At 44.1% G+C, this 12,940-nt stretch overlaps 1 protein-coding gene across 1 annotated transcript in view; it reads left to right on the forward strand.

The window, feature by feature from the left end:
• The first annotated feature begins 485 nt into the window (after nucleotides 1-485).
• The window catches only part of LOC126484200 (cytochrome P450 6k1-like), a 135,570-nt gene continuing 123,115 nt past the window's right edge, over nucleotides 486-12,940 (forward strand). The window contains exon 1 of the mRNA XM_050107612.1: nucleotides 486-623. The gene's annotated coding sequence lies outside the window, so the exon portion shown is untranslated. The remainder of the gene's footprint in view (nucleotides 624-12,940) is intronic.

Here is a 12,940-nt window from a genome sequence, read left to right on the forward strand (position 1 = left end):
TGCAAAAGGACTTGGGGGGGGGGGGGAGAGAAAGGGGGCAGAGAGAGGTAGGTTAGTAAAAAAAGAGGATGGAAGGGGGGAGAGGGAGCCCAGGAAAAGGAGGGAGGAAAGGAGGGGGGGTGAGGATCAGAGTTGATAGAAGAGATAAATGGAGGGAGAGAGGGCATCATCTGGGAGGGGGAGTTGATGGAAGCCACCTTGGGAAGGAGATGAATGGTGTAGAGGTGGAGGGTAGGGGGGGACACAACAGTGAAGACGTGGCAGGTGGCGGGGGTATTTGGCAGATCGAAAGAGAAATAAATACAGATTTCTCCAAAAATTCCCCTGGATATCTATTTGCTCGTTTGCACAAGTCTTCACACGGATCCCCACCCTATTGTCTGTGACGATGGAACACTACTCGCTGTATGCCAGCCAGTGTTCGCCGTCTGCTCAAGTAGCGCGTTTGCTGTGAAGCCCCGTGTAGTAGCGGACAGTGAAGACGTCACGGCTTCCTACAGCGGCTGCTGGAGCAGTGTGTTGGCCAACGTCCGCCAGATGGCGCTGCGAGCAGGCCGGCTGCGGTCTCGTACACGCATGCATAGTTGAGAGCTAAAACCAGTCAGCGTTCCTGCGCAGAGCGGGTGAGTTCAGCGTTCGCTGTGATTACTTGATTTCTTGCATCAGTTGACCAATCGATCGCTAGTGCACGCCAAGTGAAATCACTGGCCAATTTGCGTTCGGTACCACTTCTCACACAATTTGCTTTGACCTTGGCAGCGCAAACTGGCGCTGCGTCACTTTGAAACAAGTCTTGTTTACTGGGCGTGTGCTTTCAAGGCGCGCCGAAGTGCTTGTTTACATTGTGCACCGTTCCTTACATGTAACTTTGCCGTGAATGTTATCCTTTTGTTTACTTTTATTTTCAATTATAAACTAAGTTTACTCCACCTAAAAATGTTTCCGAAATTTGGGGGCACACGTAAGACAGGTACTTTATATTGGGAAGGTTCAGCTCTTGATAATGCATGGGATCATGTATTTGGTTTTCAGCAGATATAAAATCCCGAAAACAGCTGTGAAACTCTTGAATACGCTACTAGCACACTTACCACTAACGGATCACGCATGTACTGAAAATCACACTACTATTACAGTAAGCCAGAAACGTCTAGTTTACACGAAATGCAGTCTACTTGTTTCTGATCTCTCCACCGGTGTTGACGTTGGCACCTCGGAGTCACACAGCCTCAACGTTTTTTGTTATGTGAAAGATCCTCAGGCTGCAGTTTGTTGGTGTTGTATATTCGTACAACATAAATTGACCGATTTCGGAATACACATTCCACCATCAGATGTAGCTGAAAAACAAATTTATTTCAATTCAATGAAATACTTCCAAAGATGGATGCCGATAACCACCGGTCAGTTTGGGTTTCGTGTGTGTTGTAAAACAAAACAAGAAAATACAAAAAGTTTCCATCTAACTTAATGCGATTTTACCTATATAGTAAATTGGTATGTCAGGATGATCGTTATGGGCTATCCATACGTGATATGTTTTATTAAATAGATTTGACTGGTTTACCATACATACCCGATGATGGAATGTGTATTCTGAAACAGATCAGGTATGTCCCATGAGTTTCCAACATCAGTAAAGCATAGCTTGAGATTGTGTAATAAAAATCGACTTTCATTCATAGCCAGGTGTGCGCCGAAACTAATTCTAATATTGCTTTGCTCAATTGAATGTAATACATAGAAATGTCATCAGTATAACAGACACAGAGTGTAACAATGGGTATTTTAAAGTGTCGATACGTCCATTATCATCTCAGTTCTACTTCCGGAAACCAACTTACCGTGTGTGGCGGTGGCTACACTGTGTGGTAGTATCATTTTACGCTCTTCGTGTGAAATGAGATCATATGAAATTACCGGCCAGGAGACCATATTTGGGGTTGTTCTTCCAATACCACTCAGACAGAAGCTTGAAAAAAAAATAAAAAACCGTCTTAAGACTTCCTGTAAGACTGGTTCTATAAACTGGATGTCTCTGGTTTTGCAGTAATCGTCATTGCGTGAGATGTATGTGACGGCAAGTAATGTTTTCGTCTGATTTTTTTGGAAAGAGCGATATAGAAATTTTAACACTACTAATTTGATGATCCAGTCAGAAAAGCATAACTCAATTATAAAAATGTCTATTTTCGGAGAAGAAAATCGGTTGTTGACTCTCTCCGTTCGCGGAATGCAAACTAGTAGTTAATAATTAACAGGATAGTAGTAATAGCACGTAGAGAATTCGGTCGACGGAGTACGATAGGTGGTGTTGAACCGACGAATAGTTCCAGATTCATGTTTCATATGAACTGACGTAAAGATGAAAATGTATAGCAGATGGAAGAGGAACACATTCGAGTAGTGTTTCTGTGGCAAGGGAGAAAGCTGTCGCCAGATCGCCGACGGGTATACGAAAGACATACAGCACCGTTGTAGTCATTATAAAGCAATTGGTGAGCGACAGTCAGCGGTAACTTCTTCCCCTCTCCCCTCAACACCTCCACCGTTCCGTCAAATGGGCTTACTGCAGCGTGAACAACTAAGGCAAGAGGCTGCTATTCTGAGGCAAGTGGCAACAGGACGTTAGCGATGTGTGTCAAGGACCCTGGCACAGGTAAAACTAACCTGACGTAGACTCCGTCAACATTACGCCACTTCCAAACGTGGTAGTCAGGTAGCTGGTCGGGAATCGTATCCTCTCTCTACTTGTTAAACCGAATGAGAAACTGCTTACGTAGTAGTCAGCTAAAATATTACGATAGCTGCACCACCATAGAATCGAAAAGCTTGAACAATGTCATGAGCCACTTGGCACTTGTATTTATTTACCTGAAAACTAGTACAGAATGTGAATTCTTCGCTACAGCACGACGTGAAAATTTGGTGTTTGCTAATAATGTATTTATTTTTATTTTTTATTGTACACTTAATCATTTACGTGTTAGAATAATATTACCGTACCATACCAGCAAGAGCCTATTTGCAGAGGTTTAGATAGTTCGTACATAGATGTCATCGTCTTTCTTTGTATTAACAATATTTTCATTTTGAATGCAATTCCGAATCGTCCGTCTCGCGTTTCAATTTTGGTTTTAAGTGTGTATAGTTCAACAGGCATCTGTAATAAGACTCTGACTAACGCGATCTAAATGAATGGGTTCGAAACCTTCACGGACGGCATACCTGTGTCACTCTTTTCACATAACAGAGTTTATCCTTTTATCTCTTCCAAAGTTTTGTACCCGTAGTTTTTTACATCCTGTATATTTTTCACTGGGCACTGGCAAGAAGGATTCAACGGCATAACATACGTGGAACTTATTCAAAAAGTAACAAGATAGTAGCAAGCGCGGCCTAATCAGCAACCTCCGCCCCCTCCCCCCCCCCCCCCCCCCCAATGAGACGGACTTCTGCGTCGTGATAAGCGGCGAAACAGGCAGCAACGCAATTCATATTCGGGTTGGTGTAGGACAATGCTAGTACGGAGTTCCAGGAGTGCTGTTTGTGGCTACAGTTCGTAGTGGTGGTTAGTTAGCCTACGATACCTAGTAGCCTGTAGCATTCACATATGGACAAGCATTTAATATAGTGAGCGGAAGTGTGACGCTCGAGAGGGACATAGTCTCGTTGACATTTTATTCAGTAATACACGCCTTGTCAGGCCATTGTTTAGTTGTACCTGTTGGCAAGCACATCCAAAGAGTTGCTATGTAACGTAAGAATCGCAGTGTAAGAAAGTGTATATTTGTGTTGCCGCTAATATGTTTGCACTGCCACAGTTCCTCCGGCCACTTCGGAGAACAAAGCCTAATACGGCGTGTGAAGGCCGTTCTACCGACATGACCCGTACTCATCAGTTTGTGATCTGTTTTGTTGACAAATGTGAAGTAAAGAGAGTGTCAACAAGATATGACGGCTTTAAACTACATATAAGGCAAATGTTAAGAGTAATAAAAACTGTTTTATTGGTAATTATAGAATAGTGTTAATGGAAGTTAAAGAAAATAACACTGACACAACAAATTTCATCAAATTAAATTTTGAAGATGACGTCCTTCAAATGCCCTTCTGTGATGAAGCACTCTTCCAGTCTCGCACCAAAACTGACAAACACCTTCCCTAACATTGCAGGAGATAGGCTGGCGAAAAGAAAAAATGACAAACGCTCAGATCAGGAGAGCGTGCTGGCCATCCAATATCCCCGAAACGCGAGTTTACTCGGCCACGAAACTTACTTTTTGAAAAGTCCATCACCTCATGGGCTATAACGGCAGTTACCCTATCCTACTGGAACCACATTCTAATGTACACTAAGCGTTTTGTCCGAATTTCAGGACTCGGGAAGTTTTGTAGCATCAACAAATAACGTTGCGAATTGACCATAACAGTTCGACCACCCTCTTCAGTACGGCCCAGTGACACAAGTCTTTGTTCCACCAGACCACGCAGTGACCTGAGGACTTTGCAGAGGACGTTCATGCAGTTCTTCGGGATTTATAGCTGACGAATAACGAAAGCTCTGTTTGCTAACATAACCGTCCAGATCAAAATGCACCTCGTCGCTCATCATGAAAATTTTTTCGTCTGTCGTCAAATCAATCATTTGCTCTGAAAATGCTCTTCGCTTTGCATAGTCATTTGGCTTTAACTGCTGAACAATAGCCATTTTGTATGGATAGCAATGCAGATCGAACCGCAAAATTCATCTTACCGAGCGGTCAGACGTATGCAAAGTAGCAGCTTGTTTACGTGTCGGCCGCCGAGGACTGGCTTCCACAGCTTCTCTTACTCCATCGATATTCTCTGGCGCCCGGCTGACCTTGGACCGCCTGTCGACTTTCGTTTCAACGCTGAACCGCTAGCTCTGAAGTTACTCACCCACGGCATAATTGTGTTGTGTGTCGGGACGTTTCCTCGTGGACCTAAATTAAAACGCCTAAGGAACTGCCGCTGCACAGCAGCACAGGAATCGCCACTTTTAAAAAACGCCTCGACAACAAACGCGCGGAGCTCGACGGACCATTGCTCCATGGCTGCTAATAATGTCCACGTGTAGGCTCTGAAACGCCCCCATCCCCACCACCAACTCGCTCAACCACGTGGCACCGAAACCAATCATATCATTTTGCCGCCCCCGCTATAAAACGAAGTCATAAACAGTACGACTGTACCGGCATTTAAATGTGGTGCATTTGTTGCTTTCCTCTCTTCCCTCGCCTCACGCTTTGACAGTGCTGCGCGGCGTGGCGTTGTGGGAGCTGTGAAACGTGGCTGAAATTCTCTAGAACTGGGCCTGGGCATGGTCCACGACATGAAGTCTTGGCCACCCTGAGTTACAACGTCGACTTCGCTCCACATCCCTGCTTCCAACATCTCTATCAGCTCTTGATGATGACTGGATCTGACGGGATACCAATTCGATTCTACACAGAGTACGCGAAAGAACTTGCCCCCCTTCTAACAGCCGTGAACCGGAAGTTTCTAGAGGAACGGAAGGTTCAAAATGTTTGGAAAAGAGCCCAGGTAGTTCCAGTTTTCAGGAAGGGTCGTCGAGTAGACGCGCAAAACTGTAGGCCTATATCTCTGACATCGATCTGTTGTAGAATTTTAGAACATGTTTTTTGCTCGCGTATCATGTCATTTCTGGAAACCCAGAATCTATTCTGTACGAATCATAATGGATTGTGGAAACAGCGACCGTGTGAGACCCAACTCGCTTTATTTGTTCATGAGACCCAGAGAATATTAGGTACTGGCTCCCAGGTAGATGCCGTTTTCCTTGACTTCCGGAAGGCGTTCGATACATTTCCGCACTGTCGCCTGATAAACAAAGTAAGAGCCTACGGAGTATCAGACCAGCTGTGTGGCTGGATTGAAGAGTTTTTAGCAAACAGAACACAGCATGTTGTTCTCAATGGAGAGAAGTCTGCAGACGTTAAAGTAAACCCTTGCGTGCCACGGGGGAGTGTTATGGGACCACTGCTTTTCACAATATATACGAGGGCTATCCACAAAGTACATTACGTTTTGGAATTAAAAATAAATAAAGTATTGGAAATTTTTTTATTATATACAGATGAAAGCGACACTTAAATACTACTTTTCTACATAGTTGCCACTTAAATTAAGGCGCTTATCGTAGCGATGGACGAGCTTGGAAATTCCTTCGTCGTAAAATTCGGCCACCTGCGCCTTCAACCACGTAATGACTGTCTTTTGGGACAGAAAGGGTGTGATTTTTATGGATTTCCTGGAAAGAGGCACTACAATAAACTCTCAAAGGTATTGCCAAACTCTGCACAACCTCAGAAGAGCAATACAAAACAAGCGCAGGGGAAAGTCGGGCTCAAAGATCTGGCTGATACACAACAACGCCCGGGCCCACACGGCAAATGCCGCTTGTGAAGTTCTCGAATCTTTTAAGTGGGAGTTGTTTCCTCATCCGCCCTACAGTCCCGACCTGGCACCGAGCGACTTCCACTTATTCCTAGCAATGAAGAAGTGGTTGGCTATGCAGCGTTTTGATGACGACGCACAGCTTCAAGAAGAGGTAACCACGTGGTTGAAGGCGCAGGCGGCCGAATTTTACGACGAAGGAATTTCCAAGCTCGTCCATCGCTACGACAAGTGCCTTAATTTAAATGGCAACTATGTAGAAAAGTAGTATTTAAGTGTGGCTTTCATCTGTATATAATAAAAAAAATTCCAATACTTTATTTATTTTTAATTCCAAAACGTAATGTACTTTGTGGATAGCCCTCGTATAAATGACCTAGTAGATAGTGTCGGGAGTTCCATGCGGCTTTTAGTGGGTGATGCTGTAGTATACAGAGAGTTGCAGCATTAGAAAATTGCAGCGAAATGCAGGAAGATCTGCAGCGTATAGGCACTTGATGCAGGGCGTGGCAACTGACCCTTAACATAGACAAATATAATGTATTGCGAATACATAGAAAGAAGGATCCTTTATTGTATGATCATATGATACCTGAACAAACACTGGTAGCAGTTACTCCTGTAAAATATCTGGGAGTATGGGTACGGAACGATTTGAAGTGGAATGATCATATAAAATTAATTGTTGGTAAGTCGGGTGCCAGGTTGAGATTCATTGGGAGAGTCCTTAGAAAATGTAGTCCATTAAGAAAGGAGGTGGCTTACAAACCACTCGACCTATACTTGAGTATTGCTCATCAGTGTGGGATCCGTACCAGGTCGAGTTGACAGAGGACATAGAGAAGATCCAAAGAAGAGCGGCGCGTTTCGTCACAGGGTTATTTGGTAAGCGTGATAGCGTTACGGAGATGTTTAGCAAACTCAAGTGGCAGACTGGCTCTGAGCACTATGGGACTTAACTTCTGAGGTCATCAGTCCCCTAGAACTACTTAAACCTAACTAACCTAAGGACGTCACACACACCCATGCCCGAGGCAGGATTCGAACCTGCGACCGTAGCGGTCGCGCGGTTCCAGACTGTAGCGCCTAGAACCGCTCGGCCACATCGGCCGGCCAAGTGGCAGACTCTGCAAGAGAGGCGCTCTGCATCGCGGTGTAGCTTGCTGTCCAGGTTTCGAGAGGGTGCGTTTCTTGATGAGGTATCGAATATTTTGCTTCCCGCTACTTAACCTCCCGAGGAGATCACGAATGTAAAATTAGAGAGATTCGAGCGCGCACGGAGGCTTTCCGGCAGTCGTTCTTCCCGCGAACCATACTCGACTGGAACAGGAAAGGGAGGTAATGACAGTGGCACGTAGGGTGCCTTCCGCCACACACCGTTGGTTGGCTTGCGGAGTATAATTGTAGATGTAGATGTAGAATGGGCTGTCATTCCCCCACAGCCATTCTGGCACCTCATTGAAAGTGCATCCAGCAGAGTTCAAGCCTTCATAAAGGCGAAGGACGGAAGCACCACACATTAATGTCCGCTAAAAAGTTTCCGGATACTTCTGGTCAGGTGGTGTTATTTGGCAACTATAAACGTTAAAAATCACTTTCGCACGGCAGAAAATTCACCATATTGTTCACAATAACTCAGCGAAAACAGTATTTGGATACATTTACTCGCTTTGGACTTGTTTTGGCCGTCCATGTTGCCTGTCGCAACTTGTAAGTGTACCAAAGTTCGGAGCGAGATGGTCAATGCTTAGCACACTGGCTCGTATTTGGGAGGAAGATTTTTCGTTTCTGTTTCTAGACTTCCTGATGATTTCCTTGTATCATCTAAGACGAACGCAGAGATGGCATCCTTAAAGATAAGAGACGACCGGTTTGTCCACGAGACTTGTCCTATTTGACCCGCTTGAATTTAACACGACAGTCAGATTGCACAACCCAGTCCTTCCGACATTAAATACGCCTGACATTAGCCTATACACTGAAGCACCAAAGAAACTGCTATAGGTATGCGTATTCAGATACAGAGATATGTGAACAGGCAGAATACGGCGCTGTGGTCGGTAAAGCCTATATATACAACAAGTGTCTGGTGCAGTTGTTAGATCGGTTACTGTTGCTACAAAAGCAGCTTATCAAGATTTAAGTGAGTCTGAACGTGGTGTTATAGACGGCGCAGGAGCGATGGGACACAGTATCTCCGAGGTAGCGGTGAAGTTGGGATTTTCCCTAACGACCATTTCAAGAGAGTACCGTGAATATCAGGAATCCGGTAAAAAATCAAATCTCCGACATCGCTGCGGTCGGAAAGAGATCCTGCAAGAACGGAACCAACGACGACTGAAGAGAATCGTTCAACGCGACAGAAGTGCAACCCTTTCGCAAACTGCTGCAGATTTCTATGCTGGGTCATCAACAAGTGTCAGTGTGCGAACCATTCAACGAAACATCATCGATATGGTCTATCGGAGCCGAAGGCCCATTCGTGTACCCTTGATGACTGCACGACACCAAGCTTTACGCCTCGCCTGGGCCCGTCAGCACAAACTTTGGACATTTGGTGACTGAAAACAGGTTGCCTGGTCGGACAAGTCACGTTTCAATTGTATCGAGGGGATGGACGTTTACGGGTATGGAGACAACCTCGTGAATCCATGGACCCTACATCTCAGCAGGGGACTGTTCAAGCTGCTGGAGGCTCTATAATGGAATGCGGGCGCTAAAGACTACACTGTTGAGCGCCCATAACACCATATCCATCCATATAATGGAATGGGGCGTGTGAAGTTGGAGCGATATGGGACCCCTGATACGTCTGGATGCGACTCTGACAGGTGACACGTACGTAAGCATCCTGTCTGATCACCTGCATCCATTCATGTCCATTGTGCATTCCGACGAACGTGGGCAATTGCAGCATGAAAGTGCGACACCCCACACGACCAGAATTGTTGCAGAGTGGCACCAGGAACTCTTCTGAGTTTCAACACTTCCGCTGGCCACCAAACTCCCCAGACATGAACATTATTGAGCATATCTGAGATGTCTTGCAACGTACTGTTCAGAAGAGATCTCCACCCCCGTTCTCTTACGGATTTATGGTCAGCCCTGCAGGATTCAGGCTTTAGTGGAGTGCATCCCACGTCGCGGGGCCCCTACACGATATTAGGAATGTGGTCCAGTTTCTTTGGCTCTTCGGTGTACTTGGCCACAGCTCTAGAGAGGCTGCACAAGGGCGAGCAAACACAGTGTGGATATCCCCCAATACAGGAAGCTGACAACGCGTGCGGAAACGGGGCTGAAGATTGCTGCCCTAAGGCAGCAGGAAGAACTAACTGAAAATTCAGCCCATCTTCTCTCCACCAAATAATGATCTCCGAAGTTACAGTGATGAACAAAAAAGCTCTTCAGCTTGTTCTCGAATATAGTTTGGCGATGAATCATATGAAGAGTCTGCGCTATATGTGGCTGCCAACACGGATTACAGGAATGCAGTAGTAGCTGGAGATTATTTAATGTGCAGCCCCTATAGTATGGATCTTCTAAAATAAGGATCCTAGACCAAGATTCACTAATTAATATATCCTAACACTCAGTCAGATTTATGCTTATAATGCAGTTCAGAACGAGGAGATGGCGGTCACAAGGAATGGAATACAACTGTCGAATTTCATGTAATTAAAGAACTGTATATTATCAGCATTAAACTGATAAAGTAAAGAACACACAAACAACACTGAAACACCGGAAATTACAGGAACTGGAAAACTACGGCGGGCGAAATAGTATATGGTGCCAGATTTTTTTCTAAAATGTTGAACGTATATCTATGACTACCACAAATTTGTACTTTTTTTTTTTGACCGCCAAATGTCAGTGCGGACTGGCATCGGCGTAAAATTCTACTGAAACATTTGTTATTGTCGCTTTACAGATGTTACCTCCTGTGCGCATATTGTGTGTTCCCGACGTCTTGCGCGTTGAATTTAAGTCTCAGATGTGCAGAGAAAGGGAGAAACGTTTGGAGAAAACGATTTTTACTTCCTTGATGTGTCTTCAGATCATGAGTCTACTTGCGTATTTGAAAATAATAGTTCTTCTTCAGTTTTTTCCGAAATAAATCCCGCTGAAGATTCATCAGTGTATCAAATTTCTGCGCTTTCTGTACATATATTTGAATGCTTAAAGTAGAAAGTACAAACTTTTTTAAAGTTTTTGAAAATTTCAACTCACGTTTCTACAAAAGAATCATAACTTCCCCCCCCCCCCAAAAAAAAAAACAAAAAAAAACATAATTTAGCCAGTTTGCATGTAATGGCATTTACCCAAGAGAGTAGCAGCATATGTGTTCTACAGTAGTGGCTACCTTAAGGTATTTATCTAAGATATCATTCAACGCCGAAATAAAGACTTGGAATTTGGACTGAACGAGGGAGTGACGACTGTTTACAGTGGAACAATCGACAGATAATGTGTGTCTTGTTGTCTCGTGGCGGCAGCAGAAGACATTCTTCTGTAGAGAGCCTGTATACAGAGAGAGTGGCCATAGGTGAACGTGATTGGTTGATTAGCTTTGGCGCCATTTTTCTGCCAAACGTCTCTCGCGCTTCCTATGTTCGCCGTGCTTTTGAGTTGAATTGAAGTTCAGAGGACTTTTGGAAACGATTAAAAGGTATTAGAATTATTGAGAGACTTGTTGTGCGTTGTGCATGCATGTTCGATTTAGTTGTATATCGTTTTTTAAGCTCTTATTTCTTAAATATACTGGTAGCTTCACAAGCTTTTCTGAAGCCAATATCTGACAGTCCTTGCTGGAAACGGAAAGTTCCTGTAATTCTTGTGCCATGCTCATTCGACTTTATAGCGTCAAACTTTATTTCGTTCCGAATCAGAACACTAGGCATTGTTTTGGTTTCAGTATTATTGCCTGACTGTTGACGCAGGCAAGTTGTAAGCACGTTTTCCGCATTTGTTGTGGTTGCTTGAACATTATTCGTAGTAAATAATTGTAGGTACTCTTGAAGACAGTTTTTAATAGGCCTACTTACTGTGGGGTAGAAGGGATACGGTAGTTTTCATGTTATATTTGGTCGTTATTACAGGAGCCTACATTTAACATTACCTGATTTTTGTAATCTTTTTCGTTTGTTATCTACGAGAGATATTAAGTAAACCGTAAGCAGTTGTTTACTTGTGACATGCAAAAAGTTTGAAGACGTGACAAGAAGTACTAATACGTCTCACACTTTTTGCCTGTCACAAGTAAACAACTGCTTACGACTTTCATTCATCTGACGTAACATAGGTACGTTAAATCTTTAGCGTTATGCACTTCCGATACAAAAGAAATGCTATACACTATTTTTTTTTCGTTTACGTTACTTTCGTTGCAATATGTCTAGTAAACGAACTTTAAAGGAGATAAATAAACGAATAATTTGTACAACCACTGTATCAAATTTTCCTGTGCTGCACGTAGTAGCTACTATGAGTATATTATATCTGTAAAGAAAGGCATTTAACGAATGATTTCACCATATTGTCTTGTGCTTTTGATTCGGTGAGTGTGTACTCCACTACTCCACTACTGACCATTCAAAAGTTCCGCCCGCAGTTTGGCAGAAAAATGGCCGCCGTATCGTCCGGTTGGCCACTCACCCTATACAGACTCTCTACTGCTGGGAGTATACTCACCGGATGTCGTAACTGGCAGCGCGTTTAATCTCGAGTCGTGAATACTGTCCACAGCTCTCATTTATATTCCGTGGCAATTTACTTTCTCTTGATTAATCCGATGAATGCGCAGTTTCTTAGAAGAAAACTTTAACTATCATGGCGCCTAATCAGAAATCCATTATTAAACGCCTCCAGCTACGCTAGCCGTGACATTGCAACCGAAATGACAAATGGTTCAAATGGCTCTGAGCACTATGGGACTTAACATCTATGGCCATCAGTCCCCTAGAACTTAGAACTACTTAAACCTAACTAACCTAAAGACAGCACACAACACCCAGTCATCACGAAGCAGAGAAAATCCCTGACCCCGCCGGGAATCGAACCCGGGAACCCGGGCGTGGGAAGCGAGAACGCTACCACACGACCACGAGCTGCGGACAACCGAAATGACCAGTAAGTAGCGGAGTGTTTTCGCTGCGTCGCATAAACAGCCGTCTGACAAACACTGAAATACGAGGTGAACAATGTGGCTCTATTTTATATAGTCAGCTGAGAAGGACGTTATTAACAACGTGACGGGAGAAGGAACGACACGAGTTTCTCATGCTGCCACCACCTGGTTTGTTTAACCGAAAAAACACCTTCCTCCTGAGGTATCGATATGCCTGAGGGAGACCACCATCTCGCGCCAAGATGTGACTAGCGGCCATCCTTCATTTTAAAGAAAATCAGTAGTCCTTAATTGGGAGTGATATCGAATAAGAACTATTATAACAAATTGGTGCAATGCTTACACAGCGTAACTTCGTCTCGCTCTTGGCTC

The sequence above is a fragment of the Schistocerca serialis genome, chromosome 6 (assembly GCF_023864345.2).
Source record: "Schistocerca serialis cubense isolate TAMUIC-IGC-003099 chromosome 6, iqSchSeri2.2, whole genome shotgun sequence".
Taxonomy (NCBI): domain Eukaryota; kingdom Metazoa; phylum Arthropoda; class Insecta; order Orthoptera; family Acrididae; genus Schistocerca; species Schistocerca serialis.